This window comes from Miniopterus natalensis, chromosome 15 (assembly GCF_054644295.1).
Source record: "Miniopterus natalensis isolate mMinNat1 chromosome 15, mMinNat1.hap1, whole genome shotgun sequence".
Taxonomy (NCBI): domain Eukaryota; kingdom Metazoa; phylum Chordata; class Mammalia; order Chiroptera; family Miniopteridae; genus Miniopterus; species Miniopterus natalensis.
In genome coordinates this window covers 22,587,025-22,608,448 of record NC_142095.1, presented here as the reverse complement: position 1 = coordinate 22,608,448, position 21,424 = coordinate 22,587,025, and the positions used below count along the sequence as shown (strand labels likewise).

The 21,424-nt window shown below is 42.6% G+C and overlaps 1 protein-coding gene across 1 annotated transcript in view; it reads left to right on the top strand.

The window, feature by feature from the left end:
- Positions 1–21,424, top strand: part of CPNE4 (copine 4) — a 316,423-nt gene that overhangs the window by 182,801 nt on the left and 112,198 nt on the right. The gene's annotated exons all lie outside the window — the stretch shown is intronic.

The window sequence follows — 21,424 nt, the reverse complement described above, 5'->3', positions numbered from 1 at the left end:
ATTTGTAGGGCTGTGTCTAGTCTTTATAATTCCGATTTTCATAGCACCGTTTTAGGTTATCAAGGGGCATCCGATGGCCCACTCTGCTTTTGCAAATATTTAAGCCTCTCCTCAGTGGAGTGCTCGAGCCGGCTTGTACCAACTCGCTCCTGGGGGCCCACTGTGCGTATCTCTGCCCTACTCTGGGTTCGGTGACTTCAAATTGGTAGCTTGAAATTGGCCACAGTGGGAGTCTTTACACAATGAAAATTGGCAAATGTTGCAAACTTACCAGCACCCCACCACTTGCTTATAAACTTCTTGCTATTCTATATCATACCATCATGATTATCTTTGACTGAACTTCCTGATTATGTTTCCCCTACTGGCATCTGGAAGAATTCTACCAAGGGAATAATCATAATATAGTAATAATAGATAAAGTCCGGAGTACTTACCATGTGCCAACTACCTGATTTAATCTTGAAAACAACCCTATGAACTAGGTTTTATTTGTAATTTCATTTTACAGTTGAGAAAACCGAGGTTTAGAATAATTGGATGAAAGTCAGGTAGATTACCCGAAGTGGCACAACTAGTGAGCGGCAGGGCCAGGGTTTGAATTCAGGTGGTCTGGCGCCAGAGGCCATCCCCTGAGTCACAATGCAGCCAGTGGTGTTTCCAGAGCTCCAGCTCTGAGCTCCAACAAATGGACCCTCTGAAGCCCTAGCCTGCCAAGTCCTTCCCTGCCCTGCATGAGGCCAGGAGGATTCGCATATTTTCTTTGAAGCTTGGTAGCCAGATCTGCTCAAGGTGTCCACACTCTTCTTATATCACTTGGTTCCAGTGACAGTGAGTTGATGCAGACTGTCCATCCTCAGGATCTGTGTCCATTCTTCCAGAGTCCCCTCCTTTGCCTGCCTTCCCAACGATGTGGCTCTCCTTCCCGGGGTTCTAGGGTTTGCCTCCGCCTCAGCAATGTAGCTTGCATCACCTCATTGCTCCCTCTCTCTTCCAGTTTCTTTCCTGTTTCTTAATCTCAGAGGAGTCAACAGTTGCCTTTAGCAAAAGACCACCAGAAAACCTATTAATCAAGAAAGCGAAGTTTATTAGACCCACTGCAGTGAAAGAGAATGCCACCTGGATGGAGTCTTAGTAGTGTCTCCGATGGGTGGGTAGGGGTGGGGTGAAGGGAAGACATTTAAAAGGTGTTAGGGTCTGGGCTGGATGATAGGAGGCAGGTCTTGCAAGGCACGGAACTGGTTGGGGTTGGGGAGAGTTTGTGAGCTTTTGGTTGGTGGGCACAGTAAGGCGAATGGCCTAAAACAGCTCGGTAAGCAAGCCATTGGTCTTCAAAAATAAGCTATTATGTTGGTTCATGGTCTCATCTTCCAGGTGCAATATTTCCTAGTGTGATGAACTAAATCACTTTTGTTTGTTCCCAGTATCGTTTACCCACAGAGAGAGGAAAGTGTGATGTTTTCAGTTCTCAGGAGAAAGAGGCCCTCCCTGCCCTAATGCCTATGACTTCCCGAGCAGGGAGGAGACTTTCACCCGCTTCTCATGGGCCCTCAGGCAGAAGCCTGAAACAAGTCCCTGAAGACAACACCGGTGACAACACAAGGCATCGTACCCAGGAGCCTTCCACCCCACAACCCACTGGGGTTCCCACATTGAGGTCCATGCCTATGTTTTCTGGATGCATTTGCTGGCTTTAGTGACAGCCAGGACATTGACAGTAGGCCTTTGTTAAGCTCTCTCAGAGCTCCTCGCTACATCTAGTCGTCGTCTTTCTCAAGGCCCATTAGGAAGCTGTACAAATAAGAACCTGCTAGCCTGCGCAAGCATACCAGTGGATGCACAAATTGACTCTTATAGTTATGTATTTCTTCCTAAATACATAAAGCAGTTTCTTTCTTTTGAATTGTGATCATAGGGCAATTTCTAAAAATGTGACCACGGGGAAGGAAATGAACATTTTCATGGTTCTTAAATTATATTGAAAGCTACTTCCTATTGAGGGTAGTGAGGATTTATACTGGCAGCAGCAAAGCATGAGTGTACTGTTTTCACCACAATATGACTAGCATTAAGTTTTATGATTCAAAATATATTATATACTATAACTTAATTATAGTATTCTTCATATTTAAATTTCCACTTCTTTGATTTTGAAGTAGGCTTAATATTTGAATACATGGTCTTTGTGACAATGGCTACAACCAAGAGATAAGCAAAAAGAAAACTTAAGCACCCTAAAAATGCCACCTAAAAATAACCACTGGTACTAGCTGGATATATCTTTAAGGCTTTTTTCTTTCTATAAATGCATTCCTTTTTTTCTATAAAAATGGGGTCACACTGTCCAACCTACTTCATAACCTGCTTTTTTTTCATTCACCCACCTATTTTGAACACTTTTCCATGAAATAATACGTATCCCTAATATCCGTTGTACTGATGGAACATTATTCCATTGTCATGAGGCTGCATAAATAGAGATCAAGTACATAAAGTGCCCGGCTGCTGAGTTCAAATGCTGGGTCAGCCACTCAGTAACCATGTGACTTTAGGCAAGTTGTTTAGATCCTTGTGACTTAGTTACTCACTTGTAAAACAGAGATCATAACATTACTGCCTCATAGGGTTGTTTTGGAGGTTAAATGAGTTAAAACTTGTAATGCTTAGTTTGGCACACGAGTGTTTGCTGCAAACAATGTCGGGTATCCCATAATTAACTAATCAAACCATATTGTTGGATATTTCAGTTGTTTCCTCATTTTTTTAAAATCCTCACCTGAGGATATTTTTTCATTGCTTTTCGGAGACAGTGGAAAGGAGACAGAGAGAGAGAGAGAGAGAGAGAAAGGAACAATGATGTGAGAGAGACACATCGACCGATAGCTTCCTGCACTTGCCCTGACCAGAGCCAGGGGTCAAGTTTGCAACTGAGGTACGTGCCCTTGGCCGAAATCAAACCCGGAACCCTTTAGTCCACAGGCTGACACTCTCACCACGGAGCCAGGGCTCCTCATTTTTTCTATTACTAAAAATGCTGTGATCAACATTTCTTCCATTAATTCCTGAATATTAAGTTACTTGATCAAAGAGCACAGACAGTGTTAAGGCTTTTGTACACATTGCTGTTGTCCCCCCAAAGTACATCCGATAAGCAGTGTCAGGGAGGGCCATTTCTCCCTTCATGTTAGCCACCGGCTTCCTGTAGATTCTTTGCCTGCCTGAGACGATGAGGTCTGGGAGGTAAGCACGATCGGATGGAAGAGCCACTGGCACAGTTCCCTGTGGCCTCTCTGTTCTGCCCATCATAGCTGCTCATTAGCTGGCCTGGGACTTTATCTATACCTGGGAACAGTGGCCACTTAAGCACGATTTAGAGTGACAAATAAGAACTGCTAATACTGCATTTGGGGTTATCATTACCTTGAGCTAAAATACGGTGAGACAGCTCCAGAGCTAAGCAGGAGATCTGGAGGAACAGCAACCGGGTTTATTCTAACTCCCCACGAGCGTGAGGAGCGCTGGGCCCGTTTGTCACGACGGGCGCTTCGGATCAGCTGAGTCAAATGAAGGCGGCTGGGCTGTGGCCGCCGGGGTTCGTGTTATCTCAGTTATTAAGTCAGTTGCTAAATCACACTTGTCAAGATACTTTATCCCTTGTCCAGCTTCAAGAGGAAAAACTCACTGTGCAAGAGGATCACACTGGCTGCTCCGTCGTCATTAAGGATACATGCAGAAACCTAGGCTTTCTCGGGGGGGAAAACGCTAATTACTCTGTCTGGAGATTTTAGATGGTCATGTTCTGCAAAGAAAAGACAGTTTTATTTTCTAAAAGAAACTATGTTGTGGCCTCTATATTCTTTTTTACCTTATCTTCTCCTTCCCCACAGGAATCTTAATGGGGTCGGTCTAGTCACTTCTGTGCGTGTGACTTTTTTTCCTGCCTTGACATGTACAAGTTTAATTGTAATATCAAAAAGAACATAAGCCTTTGCCTATTTTAACTTGGTTATAGGGGGGAAAATGTATATCTCAAGTAAGGGAAAAGCAGTTGCTATTTTTAATGTTATTACCTGAGCTTTCCCCCTGAAAGGAATAAAATTATATTTATCATTTTTTTTTAATATTTCAAGAGTGGTGATCTAGCTCTTGCTTAATATTATTAGGATGTCAGCCAGCCCTCTCTTTTTCAGGTTACCTTCTTCAGGTCTTAAGCCTGACTGTTAACTTGTTAATGCCTGAGGGGAAAGTTAGAACATGCATGTCATCTCACTGTCCCTCTTAAATTACTCTCCAAGCTTGAAGAGGGAGGTGGCAGCTCTTGGCCCATATGAGGGGATTGGCCAGCCTCGATCCCTGACATACTTTCTCCCTAAAACCACAAAGAGGGGGAGGCGACTATTTCTGAGTGGCAGCCCTTCATTAAATTCATCTGTCATTTACAGCGTTGAAAGCATGTATTATCCACTCGTATTTATTATTCAAGAAACAAAGACCTAGAAAATTGTGTGTTTCAACTAAAGTCAGAAAGAGATGGGATGACACAAGATACTGGAACTAACATACATTGAGCAACTACAGACTAGATATACTGATTTGTGACAAATGATTTAACCTTGACTCACAACAGTGAGATGAGACAGGTACACACTCTGTCGTGGCAGACGTCAAATGCATCGTTAAGGCCAAGAAAGATCACAATGTTTTAGTTACATGCAGTCAGTCCCCAAGTGCATTAGAGAACTTATCAGGGTCTTTAATTTGCAATTTAGTATTTCAGATCTTCAAAAAGGGGGCATAATATGCAGAATCTCCCAGTTTATTTGACACAACTCCCCACTCCCTCCCAAACACACACACACACCCCCCACATCCAAACAGACACATTTTTAACAGAATATCTTGCCAGTTAAATGTTTCACAACATACATTTGGAAAACACCTCTCATTGTACTGATGAGATATTAGAGACCCAGAGAGGCGAAGTGACTCTCTTAAGTCACACAGAAATTTTAAGGTAGAATCGGTGCTCAGCCCCGGGCCAAGGCTCTGTCCACGTCAGGCCACCCACCCCCGTCTTAATCTTGAGCAGTCCCACTGCTGCTTTAACAACGAAGCCTCGCAGGGTGATACATATGCTTGAACTCCAGCTGATAAGGGTTTTCTCCTGTGGTTTCTTTTTTATCCTACATATTATTCAGTATTCTCAACTTGAATAACAAAAGCAAGTAGCTCCTTGTTTGTCTTAAGCAAAAAAATCTTAAGATACTGGACCTTAGCTGGAGTGAGCTGTCACGGAGAAGTTCGGCTCTCTCTGGTCTGACCGGGCGTAACGCAGTTCGTAAGGGCACAGCCTTTGGTTGAGACAGCCAGCCCTGACCCACATCTGGCTCTGCCACCTAACTGCTGGCTTCTTTACATTTAATGAGGGCAGTTTCTCTGTTGAACTTGACCCAAATTTCTTCAATAGTATATATCCACTAAGGGATTAAGAGATTAAGCAAAAACAAACAAATAAAAACAGACAACAGTGTGGTGATTACCAGAGGGAAAGGGGGTGGGGGGAGGTGGGAGAGAGGAAAGGGGAGATAAATGGTATAGGAAGGAGGCTTGACTTGGGGTGGTGAACACACAGTACAATATACAGATGCTGTATTATAGAGCTGTACACCTGAAACCTATGTAATTTTATTAATCAGTTACCCCAATAAATTCAATAAAATATTTTTTAAAAGTTAGCTTTTATTCTGCTTATCAATCGCTATGTAAAAAACACCCTAAAAATTGGTGGTTTAAATCACAGCAGTTTATTATTGTTATATCTTATGATTCTGTGGATCAGCAGCACATCAGAGAGGTCAGCACACAGAGAGGAAAGCTTATTCCTGCACCCCAATGCCTGGTTTGAAGGGGCAGAAGTCATTTATTTTTAAAATGGCATTCCTCTTTAAGCAAACATCAAAGTTGTTAGGAAGATCTTTAATAGAATGGGCATCATGATGGGTCACTCAGTTTCACCAAGCAGGGGAACCTCATTTGAGTGCTATCATTTGCTCCCTAATTGATTGACTATAAATAGTAATCCAGACATTTATTTCCACTCAAAAAGGCCTCCTAATTTGTTCATTTGAGCATTAAAGCAGTGCAGATTTTCATCTCCTCTCAGCTGGAGAACCACGGTTTTTCCTGAGAAACATCCAGACATCCTACCTGCTTCCATTTCAACATCTGTTTTTGTTCTTTCCTCTTCATAGAGTTGTTGAGAGTTAACCCAAGACACCATCATTGGGTGGTCAAAGTCCTAGGGTTTTAAGAGAAGCAAATGCAATTAGGAACAGCAAGAGCACAGCACTGTAAAGGTACAAGTGCAGGTGTCAGCTGCTTCATGTATCTGGTTGAACTTGACCCAAATTTTTTCATGGTCTGTAGGAACTTAGAGCCACCCCCTGCCACCCTGCCAATTAGTAGACATTCTCAGAAGTTTACTTTCTTGTGGATCTCTGCCTCTATGATCCCCAATCTTTTTCTGTAGTACCACTCTGTCATTCCAGACAATATGTCTAATTATCAAGACTATATAAACACTTCTTGTGTTTGGCAAAAGAGATGCCAGTGTTTTAAACACCAAAGCTTTTTGGTATTTTTTTTTCACCCACTATCTCTTCATAGTCACCCATAAAATGCCAGCATAACACTCGGCACACTGTGCACTGCCCTTGGTGGTGTAATAAATTATTGGTTCAGGAGGATCTAGATGAGTTTATTGACATTCTCTGAGAAGGGAATGGAGACTTTATGGAAGTGCACTGTCAAGAATTTCTCTTAGACATGCCAAGGAAGTTTTACACTTTGAAACTGGATTGGAGAGTCTTTCTGGAAAATGCTTCACTTTGCTAGCAATCCTGACAGTCTCCGGATTAAGAATGCCTAATGGGATGGGACAGATGATCCTAATGTGATTTATTGAATAATGATATAATAAGGTAGACATGTAGCCTTTGTATTTAACAAATCCCACTACAAAACACACAAAGGAAATAATCAACACTAGGAAGTGTAAAGTCTGAATAGATCTGATGCCAGGCTTCTGAATGTTAAGAAATATGTCAAACTTACAGTGTCTCCTAGCAAGGCGGCTCTCAGATTTATGGCTCCTGTAAGCCGATGGAGCAGTAATCAATTTGTAACTGTTTTGTAGTCTTTCATCCCTGCAGGTTGTAATAGAGGCAGTGGACGGAGTAGCAATTAACTCCTTGGGGTAAATATGAGTCGTCGGTGGTAGCGCTTATAAGATTAAAAATAATTTTTTTACAAAAGAAGGAAAGAGTTTATTGTATTTAAGTAATGCTCATCTGTCAGAGGCCCATGTAGCTGTTTTTATAGTACTTGCAACCACTACCTCCTTCCCTATGGAGAACTGAGTTGCCTTCACTTAGTCTGTGTATCCTGTAGCAGATGATGCCCTCATGGCTCCCTTAGTGACTCAGTAATTATCTTGCAGTGCATCCAGGCTCAAAGAAATACCCATCCATTCCATTTATTAAGTAGTTAGGTCCAAACAACTGAACAAGTCATTTGAAAAAATAGCACAAGTACATTGGAAGAAAAAAATTTTACATTTCACTCTAATGATCCTAGTTACTGGGTAAAGGAATGCGTGTGTCTTTGGGCACTTCACAGCTTCTCAAACCTTGAAACCATATTGGACCACACCACTCTCATTTCCTGTTCCACTTTTTAGCAACTGCCAAAAATCTAGTTTCACAAGGATATACACTAAAAGAAATATAGTAGTGATCTGATGTTGAAAATGTAAACTACTTTATGCTAGTAATTTACAAAATATCCAATAGATATCAAGTATTTCTGCATTTCTCTTGAGCATATCTAGTGTTGCTGTGAATTCACGGTGATGCCTTGGGGTGCCTTGGTGTACAAAGTTTGGAGCCATGACCCAGGGCTTCATGTCCCAGGAGCACCTAACCTCCAGAAGCAACTATACTCTCCTGCAGCTAGAAGCTATTTTCTTGTGTTCAAAGTTACATATTTTAACACAGTATGTTATCTAAATGTAATCAACTAATTCAATTCAACCTCATACAAAGAATCAGATTCTATTACAACATGGGAAAAAAAGTTACTTGTTATTTGCAAGCCACATATTCAACAAAGGACCATCTTTAATATATTTTGAATCTGAAAACTCAGCAGTAAAAACAAAAAATCCAATTAGAAAATGGGTAAGAGGTGTGAAAAATCATTTCACCAAGCAAAAAAATGTAGATGGCAAATAGATGTATGAACAGTTGGTCAGCATCATTAGCTATTAGGGAAATGCAAATTCAAACCACACTGAAATATCACTAAATACCTATCAGAACAGCTAGTAAAAAAAAGAATCTCTAGGAATTGGCTAGCTTTGAGAGGAATGCTGCCTTCAGAACCAGCGAGGCCCCAAGGTGTCAAAACAAAAAAATATAGAAAATCAAAAGGCATGATTAATACACACATTCTGTTTTGTTGACGTGTTTGTTTTGTTGATGTATTCGTGCATACGGACCAAGAAAAATAGACCTCGCGTTGGCTCAAGCTAAATCAGAGAGGCTGGGAATGAGCCATGGACAATTCATAACCACTAAACTTGTCCTCTGGGTAATTAAAAACTATCAATTTTCTGGTTATCAAAGCCAGTTTAAAACAATCCTTATTTGTATTCAAACATAGAATTAGTGTTCTAAGGTTGAAAAAACCTTAAGAATTAGTCTGTTTCCCCCTCTCCCCTCATCTGCTGCTGAAATCTCTTCATTCCTGCTAAGTGATGTCTCATTCCTTCTTCAGGATTTTCTGATCATAAGAAAGGTCTTCTCTTACTGGGGCCAAAATAGGCTTCGTTCTTGGCTTGTTCATTCCTGAAAGCCTGATGTCTTGCTGTACAGTTAGAAAATAACACTCAGCCCAGCTCATAGAACAACTGCCAGATCAGATAAAATGTGTATAATGGGTCTGCAGAACTGCTGTTACCACTGTGATGAAGAGCCACTTGTATTTGTCACACATATTATACATCAAAAGATGTCACTGATGAGAATTTGTTTTCTTTCTGTCTCTGAGCAGGAATGCCTCCACCGCAGGGCACCATGGAGAATTGCCAATAGCCACCACTACATAGAGTGTCCTTCCTGTGCACTTGAGGCCTTCTGTAGAATGAATGGGACTTTGAGTAGGACATCGGTATTATAAATCGAACACTTTGCTTTGGGGTGGGTGTTATTTGTCTAGTTTAATGCTGGACCCCTACAGCCTAGCTCAGTGCTGGAAAAATCACATGCACTCATTAAAGAATGAAAAAAATTTCATTGAAGGATGAAAAAAATGCTTGGAAATGAGCACGAATTACTCGTCAGAGGCAACTGCAAAAAATTCACTTTGGCCAAATAAGTAAGACATAAGAAAAGAACGTTTGAGTTGCTATTACGAGAAAAAACAGTCCTCCAGAGGGTAAGGAGGGTCTGAGGTTCGGCCCTGAAATCATTGATGTTGTCACAAGAAAGCAATATACTTTGGGTTATGTTTCCTGAACCCTCTAACCTGTTGAGCAAGGGGCCCACCCAGAAAGGCTGTTGTGCAGCTTCCGAGAGAGAACAAGCGTCAGAAACTCGGCACAGAGCCCACGGCAAGCTGTCGAAGGACAGAGCCCAGCTATTGTTGATTCGCTCCTTCTCTGTGACCATGAGTGTCCCCAACCCCCGGTGCTTGTAAAATGTAGGCCTGCGGTAAATATTGATCACTGACGATCGTTTGAATGGTGCTGATGGTGATGCTAGTGTGGTGGGAAATTTCGCCACGTAGAGAGTTGGCCGCACTCCCCTGGGGTGCTTGTACCTCGTGAAGGGCCCAGCAGCGTAGGCTCTTCAGCATCAACAGGCTCAGTGACAGAGGAGTAGGAGCAGCGCCGCACATTAGTGACAGAGCCTCCGAGAGACACGCGCTTCCTAAAAGCAGCATCGTGGGCTGTAGGTCGTGAGTATTGACAGGCCGAGGAAGTAGGCAGCTGAGAATGCGAAGGACTGAAAGAAAGACAGAAGGATTTTGACCCCTTCGTGTGTTACCTTGTGGCCATTGCAGGGTAAGTGCCATAAAGAAACAGTTTACCCAAGTGGCTGGCAGTGAAGTGAAAATCCTTTGAGATTAATTTTCTGATGACCAATTCTTTTCATTGATCAGAACCTCTCTTTCTTATGTTTACAACGAAAGACAAGAATAGGAAAGAAAAAAAAAATACACATTTGGAGAGCTTTTTGGTATGTGGAGCAGCTTGAATATGCTGGATCGGAGAAGGAACAGTCATCATCTATAATAGTCTAGAACATCCTAGTACTCAGCCTACTGCAGGGTAGAGTCAAGGCTCCAAACAATCAGGATTCAATAAAGAGAATGTGTGTCCTTAACTCTAGGTGTCCCTCCCCCCGTGCTTTCTCTCAACGCTGTGTAAGCAGCTTCAGCTTTTCCATGAACAAACATAGTAAAATGTTATAAATTCCTTGACTTCAAGAAGAAATTTTCAGGAACTAGTAAAACAAAAAGCAATATATATGGAAATGGGGCAAAAGAAGTGTATAGCAGCTGTTGGGTCACAGTGAGAAGAGAACCCAGGTATGTAGCTAGTGACTCAGATGGCATCACCCCAAGCTTGTCACCAGGGAAGGTCTGTGACGTGCAGCTAAGCAAAGCTGTTTGGTCTAAGCTGACTGGGGAGAAGGCAGGGAGCCTGGGGCACATGCTGGAATCCACCCCAGGCCAGGCAGAAACTCAGTTATCTCTCCCAATCTGTGTCCTGCTGCTGAGATAGCCTCATGATAAGAATTTGTGATCACTTGGGTTTGGCTTCAGATAAAAGCTCAATATTTTAATAAGGAGTAGGGAAGGGAAGCTGGTCAAGAGAAACATCAGGGGAAAATAGAGGCAGGGGCCATGGAAACTGCAAAATATTGAATGCCTTCCGAGGCTTATCATCTGTCTATTCATTTAATAAATAAATGCTGAGCAGAGTTTGTTCTCGGTGCTTTGCCAAGTGTGGAGTATGCAAGGCAACTTGTCTCGCTGGTGTTTTAACTTCTGTGCTCTTCGAGAAAGTGAAAGATGCCTATTTTCTTAACACTTTAGTGCAAACTCCTTCAGGTGTGTCTTGTTGGATATTAATATATTTTATGGGGGGAAGAAGGCTTTGAAAAGTTTGAAAAATTTTAGGAAAGTGAGCACATTTATCTGCTGCAGGAGTCAATAGCCTTTAACATATATTCTGCATGCAGTCTTTCTAAGAAAAGGGCATTGTGGATGGGGCTTCCGAAATTCACTTTGCTGCTGGCCGCTAGCTGCTTGCAGAGCTGGTGTGTGTGGAGTGTGCCTGGCTGGAGGGCCTCTGACTGACACTCACGTAGGGAGGCACCTGGACTCACCCATTTCCTTAGGGGCCATTTCCTGGCCTGGCCTATTTCCATAGTGTTGCCCCCTTCGGTGGATTTGGTTTTTAAAAGTGTATTTCGGATGTTGTAGGGGGTTAGTCTTCATTTACAACCCCCCCCCCCCCCCCCACACACACACACACAGGCTGAATGTGCATATGTCTGTGTGTTAAACTTGGATGCTGAAGTGCTGGCTCTGAATCCTGTAGGCACCCGTGTAGCTGTGTAAGAAGTTGTGGAATAAGCAGTTTGGTGTAGGGAGACCAGGGGTCACTGCACCAGGATCCAGAGTACCTAGCTGGGTCCACATCTCAATGACCCGTGTGTAGCTTCAGGAACTTGAGAATGTCATTTAAAAATTTTAATTTATTTTTCAATTATAGTTGAGATACAGTGTTAGTTTCAGGTGTGCAATATACTGATTAGACATTTATATAACTTATGAAGTGATCACCCTGATAAGTCTAGTGCCCACCTGACACCACACCTAGTTATTACAGTATTATCCACTATATTCCATATGCTGCACTTTACATCCCCATGACCATTTTTATAACTGGCAATTTGTACTTCTTAATTCCTTTATCTTTTTCACCCAGTCCCCAACCCCCTCCCATCTGGTGACCATCAATTCATTCTCTGTATCTGTAAGTTTGTTTCTGTTTTGTTTGTTCATTTATTTTGTTTTTTAGATTACACATATAGGTGAAATGGTATGGTGTTCGTCTCTCTCTGTCTGACTTATTCACTTAGGATAATATTCTCTTGGTTCATCCATCATGTCGCAAATAGCAAGACTTCATTCTTTTTTATGGCTGAGTACTATTCCATTTTTATATATAAGAATTACATTTAAATATCTGTGGGCCTCAGTCTCCTCTGCTAAAAGTTGAATCACTAGAGTAGAAGAGGAATGACATGCATGTGACACCTGAGCCACACCTACCCCCTCCTACACTCGGGGCAGACATTGCTAATTGATCAATCTTCCCACTCAATAGAGAGATAACCTCAGGTACCTTTGCAACACCACGTTCCCACCAATCGCTCTGCAATGAAAGGCAGGATGAAAGCTGCTGCCATTCGCAGATTTGATGAACTCTAAGAATCTAAGCTCTGAGGTTATTGCTGTCAACCACATACGATACACCTCATGGGAAGAGCAAAGTGTCAGGAGAGGTGAGCGCCCCTGGGGAGTGAGGGAGTGCTGTGGGAAGGCATGGGGAGCGTAAGGCTGGGGTGCTCCTCCCTGCCCGGTGGCATGCGGAGAAGGCCCACCGGGACTCTCTGACTAATGCACAGTTTGGGCAATTGAGAACTGACTTATGAACAGAATGAGCATTGGTTATTCTAAAGGAGCCATGGGAGGGAGAGTTGGAACCGGGGGCGGGGCTGACCCCGAGCTATGGGACAGCCCACTGCTTCATGCCTGCAGGCCGACATCTATTGTGAGGAGGGTAGATGCAGGCTCGCGAGCCCACCTTCACTGTCCGCTGGCTGGTGAGCCTGTGCGACCTGGGGCGTGTGTGCAGCATCCTGCAGCTGAGTTCCTTTTCACTGTTTCAAATATCAATAAGAAAACTAAGGCTTTCCAGTCTTGGACAACCTTTCCTGAGGACTCCACAGCGGTGACAGAGGCGAGACGGGGGGAACATCCTGTTCATAACCAGCATCTGAGTGAAATGGAAATCGCTGTGCGCTTGTGTGGGATTGGCCTCCCGGCTCCGTGTGAGGGGGATCTGATAGTAGCTGCAGCTTGTAGTGACCTGCAACCCGTCACCTTCCCACTGCCATCTGCAGGCAGGTGTGAATTTTGGGAGGCAGTTTCTGATTGCTTGATATTTGTGGGCCAGCTTACAGCTGGACTGCGGGGTTGTAGAAGGCGGATGATTTAGGACTGAAAAACACCATTTATGTCATAGAATCGCCTCATGTCCCCTTGGCTTGGAGCATCCAGATTTCTCCAGAGACATTTGTGGTGGAGGAAACTTGACGAGCAAAATATAAAAGGAGGGGGAAGAGAAAGTTTCCAGACTGGGAAAGGCATGCTAGACACTCAACAGTCACTGAGAAGACTTTTCAGGGTCTGTCACCCAGCTGAGGATGTTAAAGATTATTTTCCTCTCAAAGAGCATGTGGAGTACTGAGTGTTGGAAAGGGCTTTGCTTGAAGCCACCCTTGCAGAGGGTGCCTGAAAAGATTTGTCTTCTTCCAGAGAGATGCCACATCCCAAGAAAGAGGTCTCAGGGAAATCCCAAGTGGCTTCATCACTGAAGAGCTGGTGACCTTGGGCAAGTGGACCTCTTTAACCCTAAGTTCCCTCATGTGTAAAATTGTTGTAGTGTTAATATATGGCTGTTGGGATGACTAAGTGGAATAATGTATGTGAATTGGTTAGAACAACACCTGGTGCATACTAAGTACTCAGTGAATATTGCTTACGATCCACTTGGGGCCATGGTTGGGAAATAGGATGTTGTGGCTAAGAGGGACTCACCACATGAATCCCATATGGATTACCACTTTTCAGAGTTTTAAAAGACCATATAATTCAATCATCGTGCGCCACCAAACTGGACACAATTTCATCTGCCCATTGGTTTCAGAAGGCTCTTTTAGGTTTTGGAATATCTTGGTCCATTTTTAAGAGTATTACTAAACCAGAGTCCTAGCAAAAAATAGAAATGTTAATAATGGGACCACTTAGAGATATGTGGGCAAAATTAAAAGAATCAGCAAGGGATGCTGAGATGTTCTGGGACTAGCGGTAGTGGGAAGCCACCCCTGGGCTTGATGGGAGGCAGAGGTGGTGGCGGTGCTAGAACCCAGTGAGACTTGGCGCCTTGCAGGAAGTCTTCTATGAGAGCCTGTAGGGGAGGGCTATAGTCACTGCCTAAATTGCAACACAGGGAAAGGGAGGGGGCAAGAAAAACACACCACCTGCCTTTCCTCTCACTTTCTGATCTCCTACTGGTGCCCCCTATTAGCTGGTGGAGACAAGCTGGCAAAGAAACCCGAATGAAACAATCCACACAGGCCAGTCTCCTGGGACATGGAGCAGAGCAGAAAGAACTGGGGATACAAAGAATAACTACCACATTCACTAGCTCTTGTTACACAAATTGGGAGCAACCCGTAATGTGGTATTTCATTCAGTCTTCATGTCCTGTAATGAAATGAACTGTAATAAAAATGGGAGCTTTCAAAGAAGCAGAAATGTACTAATACACAAAGTCTAATCCAGAGGTTGGGGTGTGGCGCTCAGAGTAGATTCCACGATACCTCCTGTTTCCTATTATCCATGTACCTTGGGGCTAAGCCATGGCAGTTGGTAACACAATATTACTGGTTATCAGATTTAACTGTGCATTGGTTAAGAGTTTTAAATTACTGGGTAGATTTTTAAGATAAATCACCTGATGTCTTAGTCCATTAAGACTGCTATAGAAAAATATCATAGATAGGTAGCTTATAAACAATAAAAAATTATTTCTCAGTGTTCTGGAGGCTAGGAAGTCCAAGATCACGACACTGGCAGATTTGGTGGCTGGTGAGAGCTCTCTTTCTTGTCCATAGGTAGCCATCTTCTCACTGTGTTTTCACTTGATGGAAGGGGCAAAGGAGATCTCTGGGGTCTCTTTTATAAGGACACTAATCCCAGTAATGAGGGCCCCACCCTCATTGAATTTAAAATTCAATTCCTCAGTCCCACTAGCTACATTTCGAGGGCTCAATAGCCATGTCTAGCTAGTTGATACCATTTTGGACAGTGCAGATATTTTTAGACATTTCCATCATCATGGGAAGTTTATTATAGAGCATTGTCAAGTGACAAGACCCCCATGCTTATGGGCTGGGGCTCAAGGCAATGAGAGATGGAGCAGAAATCAAGAAACTAATCCACACAAACTGGGCATCCACACTGGGGAAAGTAATAGCTATGGAGTATACAGAGGTGGTCAGCATAGGAAGACATATGTGAGACCCCTGCAGATATGCGGATCCGGTCAGAGTTGGCGTGGACTCTGTGTGGATGGAGCCAGCAGCCTAGATGGGCTGGGGAGACCAAGACTCATGCTGTAGCACTAGACACCTCTTGGAAAGTGGGCATAGGGTGATGGTTATTTCATTTACTTTCGAGCCTCACTCCTGGTCAAGGTGAGGTGACTCGACTGTCCACCTTGAACAGCACAAGCCCGGGGCTATGTCAGGTGGTGAAAGGACAGTCTATATCCAGACTCTCCAGCAGGTTTATCCCCAGAGCTCCAGAAACAGAACCGAGCTGTTGCAAGAGGCCCTGTTACTGGAGAGCGAGGTTAAGTGTATAGCAGGAAGATGTAGGGAACTTTCAATGGGCTGATAACGAGAGGGACATTTGTAATTATGAATTACTTATTAAGTTCAGTCTAGAACACTTGAATGCTTTACCATGTAGTGGGGGAAGAGTGCCTTTTTGGAGATAAGTCCGTGAAAGGTGCCGACTGGATGTTTCGAGAGAGAGGTAGAATGGTAGAGCAGTTTCCTAGGACAGCAGTGCAGAGTCCCAGAGGCTGGATCGCTTAGACAACAGGAATTTACCATCCCACAGTTTGGGAGGCTAGAATCCAAGATCAAGGTGTTGGCAGGGTTGGTTCCTTCTGAGGACACTAAGGAGACTGTCTTCCATTCCTCTTTCCTGGCTTCTGGTTGGCTGGCCATCTTAGGCATTCCTTGAGTTTTGAGCACATTCTCACTCCAATATCTTCGTGTTTAAATGGAATCTCCCTGTGTGTGTATGTCTGTGTCCAAATTTCCCCTTTCATAAGACACCAGTCGTATCACATGAGGGTCCGCCCTACTCTAGTAGGACCTAATCTGAATGTAATGAATTACTTCTAGAACAACCCTATTTCCAAATAAGATTACATTCTAAGGTGCTGGAGATTACGATCTCAGCATATACAGTTTGACATTATTCAACCTGTAACAAATGGCTCGGTAGAAAGAGCGTTTATTTTGGAATCAGACAGACTAGGTTTGAGTCTTGCTTTTGCCACTGCTTTTCTAATGCAGTTTTATTTTATCATCAGCAAAATGATGATGATATATTTAATAGAATCATTGGTAAAATGATAAATCAGTGGTAGAATGAAGCACTATTTGATGTATTACCAGTTAAAAAATATTTCCAATTAAAACAATGGCACATCATCAATTATAACATGCACCACAACTTTAAATATGTCAAATTGTGAAATAAAATGTTTTAAAGTTAATGAAAGTAAAGACTGAAGATAACATGTAAAGTGTCTCCTGTGGGAAGGTAAGGAGGTGTACAATAAAACTGCAGTTTTCCTGTCACCCCTTTCTTTTGCCTGAGCAGAAAAGCTACCATCTCCATTGGTCACCACCCAACTTGCCATCCATTTCAAGGAGGAATGAAATCATTTACTGGGCAGAGGTCAAAATGATTTCCTAAGGAGGCAGTTCTGTGAAGTGTGTTATTCCCACAAAAATTTTAGTTCAAACAGGGTGACTTCCAGAGTTTCTCATCTGGAGGATCCCACTCTTTATTCCTACCCTGGCTAATAAGCCCATTCATGTGGATTGCTCTGAAAACCAGAAAGCCCTTGGGGAAGTTTATTTGTTTAGTTGGGCTAGAAGGTGGGTTGAACCAATAGGGAACACTACTAGCTTTGAAGGATGTGTAGTTCTGTGTTAATCAGAACTAATGTCCACAGTGTAGGATATTTAGCATCCAGTGATGTCACCTCATCATGACAACCCCCAAAACCCTTACACATTTCCAAATGCCCCCTAGGAAAGTGAGTATTACCCCCACCGAGAACTACTACGCTAGACCAATGTGTCAAGGGTACAAGATCAGCTTCTGCCCAGGATTTTATAAGTTAAAAAGAAGCAAAGGCTGCCAATATCAGGCATGTTTTCAATTTTAGAAACTGGTGAGCAGGAACCCCCAGTTCATGTGGTAGGTCAGCCAGGCCCCCAGAAATAATGCATCTTCAGCACATAGACATATCATAAACACATGGCACCCATGCACTTGATTCCACACGGGACTCTTTATATAACCAACAAATGTTAAAGAGTTTTCATCCTATGAAAGTAGAGAAATCACTTAAATTGAAAATAAAAGTCATTTCTCACTAGTACCAACCTCCTTCTGTTGAGTGATTTTGAGACTTAGAAATTGTTGCAGCTATAGGGCAGTCACTTGAAATCAGCAGCCACAAGCTGCTGAAATCCTGAAATTAAATAATGCTATTCAATTCTGGTGACTCAGTGATTTGATTTTATTATCTGAATTTTATGTGGTTTAATGTGTGCCCTTGGAAGTGATATGGTTTGAAAAACTGTCTGTAATAAATCCTTTATTTTTGAACATAAAGCAAGCGATCCATTCTTTATTCAGAGAAAATTAATTTTCTTCCCATCCTCACTAAATAAACATTGGGGAGATAGTTAAAGAATATCAGTTTGGAGGAATATCTAGTAATCCGCCTGCCGTGGAGGCCATCGTGTCCCTCTGGCCAGTGATGTCATTCTTTACCTGCCTCTGCTGCTCATGGGACAGGGGCTTGCACTTCCCCAGGAAACCTTAAACTGTTCAGTGACTGGCATCAGTTTGGGTCCCCGCCTTCACCTTCTCCTCATGAATAGCATCCCATTGTTCAGTGCTCACCTCCCAACAGCCTCATCTCCTTTGCCTATGGGAGCTCCAGCAGCCCTTAGAAGCCTAAAGCACCAGACAGCTATTCTGTGCATAGCCTTGAACTGTTTCTTAGTGACATACTGACCTTGTCTCCTACCCAATCCAATCTGGATTGGCTTGTTCAGTGTCCAGGGCCTCCACCGCATCTCCAGTATGCCCAGTGGACAAACCAGGTCTCTGGGAACACAGCCACAGGCTTATTCAGTGACTTTTCCTATCACTTCCTCATTTTACGTCTGTTGTCTGGCTTGTGCATTACTTTGAGCAACGGGGTTAGGTGCAAAATCTTCAGATTTGCATGACTATAACCCATACAGGCGAAACACGCAGACTCGTGAGCTTGACTCCCTGGGTTCAACTCTACCTCTTGCAAGCTGTGTGAACTTGGGGAGTTTACAGGGTCTCTCTACCTCCGGGTTAGAGGAGATAATAATGGTACCTGCCTCGTAACGCTGTCATAAGGATGAAAATGGGTGCCTGTCAAAAGACTTGAATGGACGCTTTACCATAGAATATACACAGATGGCAAGAAAAGATGTTCAGCAGCCTCACTTATTAGGAAAATGCAAGTGAAAACCACAAAGAGGTATCACTATACACCTAATAGAATTTTAAAAGTTAAACATACACTTATTTCACCCCTATGTATTTACCACTCAAGAGAAGAAGAAATATATGGCCATAGAAATGCTTGTACATGAATATTCATGGAAGCTATATGTGTAATAGCCAAACTGGAAACATTCCGTATGCCCATCAATAGATTATTACTCAGCAATAAAATAGATGAACCATTGATGCACATAACCATGAATAAATCTAAAAATAATTGCTTGGCAACGGGAGGAGGGAGGGATGACAGGGCAGAGTTACCGAGGAACATGAGCAGGCTTTGGGGTAATGTTAAGTTCACTATCTTGACTGTGGTGATGGCTTCACATGTGCGTACATGTGTCAAAACTTGTTGAATTGCACACTTTAGATAGATGTGGTTTATTATATGTCAATTATACCTAAATAATGCATTTTTTAAAGTAAGCATTCCGTAAGTATTATCTATTATAAACTTTAGTGTTATACTGAAAAGTGTTTTAGATAAAATTTTTAAAAGAGCATCTCATCCAAAGCAATATTCAATTATTGCATCTATCACCACCATGCCATAACCTTGCTGCATGTTTCATTTTCATTTTCATTTTCAAGGGATTCTCATGAATAAACTTAAATTAAGGAAAATAGTCCAGGCTTTGAGTTCAGGCGCCCACGTTATCATGTGATGCTTGACCTTGATTTTTCTCTTATATAAAATAGTGTACAGTCACACCCCATGTTTGCTGTAAGAATCAAGTTTAAAAATGGATGTGAGCATGTGCTGAAAACTGTAAAGCAACATGAGTATGTAAGTCACTGTGATATATATTATGAGTCATTATGACCAGGGAGGAGAGGCGATTAGCACACTTTTGGAAGACTTGGTGACAGAGAGCCAGCAAGATGAAAATAAACATTCACCAAAAAACAAACAAAAACAAAACAAAAACTCACACAAGAGCAAGGAATAAACCCTGAATCTTCTCAAATCCCTTCCACTGGTATTTCTACATCAGAATTTCCTGGGACACTCTTAAAAGTACAGATTTCTGGGTCCCACCTTATACTTACTGAGTCAAAATTGCTGGGGGTAGGGAACAGGAATCTGAGTTTTAAGGAAAGCTGCCTGATTGATTCTGATGCAGCCAGTAGCATCAGTCAGTAGATAGTCTTTTGGAAACAACCACCTTGACCTTATCATATCTCAGTGAGAAACATGAGCTACCTTAGGCTCTGTTGCTCAGATTAAACCTGGCTTCATTCTCCAGAAAAGGTAATGCATCTCCAAGAATGGCTGGGGGTGCAGAAAGGTTTGAAACACCTTTCAAATAAGCAGTTAGTACTGAAAGCATGTCTTCTATCATCATTTTCTGTCTTTTCCTGAGCAGCTATGTGCTGTTAGGATTTTTACTGGCCCTGAAATTGTTTTTGGAAATCACCTACCTTGGTAATGCAAATGTATATTGCTTAATTTCTTTCCAACCAGTTATTTCCCTCAAAAAAAAAAAAAAAAACGAAACAAAAAAAACCCCACCTCATTCAGTGTTGCATGCTGGCAGCTTGCCTTAGCGTGCCTGAGCCGTGTGGCTTGATGCCAACATGAACTTTATACCTATGTGGGATCATCATTATTTGAAAATCAAAAAGTGAGAAAAGCAGAAGGATTGGTGCAAATCAGCCATTTGTGCTACTTGGGGCAGTTAAAGCAGAGGAAGCAAGACTAGAATCGGATGGAATCTAAACCTGCCTTTGACTTTATTCTTCCATCCACAAGGAGAGAAGATTCCTTTTCTGTGTCTTAAGGGTGTAAAATCCACCTAGAAGTTCTTTCTTGGGAGTCATTTTGAAATTCCCTATCAAAAGATACCATGTGAATATAATCAAGTCTCTTATTGTAAGGCTCTTTATTCTACAAATTGGACCAGATGTTGCAAAGATGCATCTAGGGGCTGGGCAGGGAAATTCATTAAGAGAAGAGCTGGAAACCAGAGGGTGAGTGCCCCCTATGGTTGGGGCAGTTACCAAATGTTGCCAAGTGCGAATGTGGCTTTTCATCCTCTGATCCTCACTTTGTCGATAAGGAAACGGAAGCCCAGGGAGGGGAAATGACTGAGTAACCATGATAATCCCAAAATAAGGCATACGTAAGACCAAAGGCAGTTATCTTCGTATCCATTCTCCTGGCTTTCCACTTTATTATGGGGGGAATTATGAGTTATGCAACCTATAAAGAGTAAGATTGGCTAAAGTGGGCACCTACACAGTCATTAGCCATTACTGTGCCCATCACACAGCACTAATCTATTACCGGTTTCTTTCCTCGAGAGCCCAGATGTGCCCTCAGGCCCTTTCTCATCCTGAGGCTCCAGGCAGCCACTAATAATTGATCCATCTTGCTGCCCTATTACTTAACAACTCTAAATCTTTAAATACAAAGCTTGAGAGTATTCTGTCTAATAAGATTTCCCTCCTTGAAACACGGCTCATTTTCTGAGGGTGTTTCCTTGAAGACTTTCAAACTGCTTGCCCTGGTGATTATCTGCAGCAACCAAAGTCGAAAGATTTAAACTTTATATGGAGAAAAATTGCTATGTCAAGGCCTTTGTACCTGACTTGGTGCTGAGACTGAACTGGTGTATTGGTTTGTTCCAGAATCCAGAGG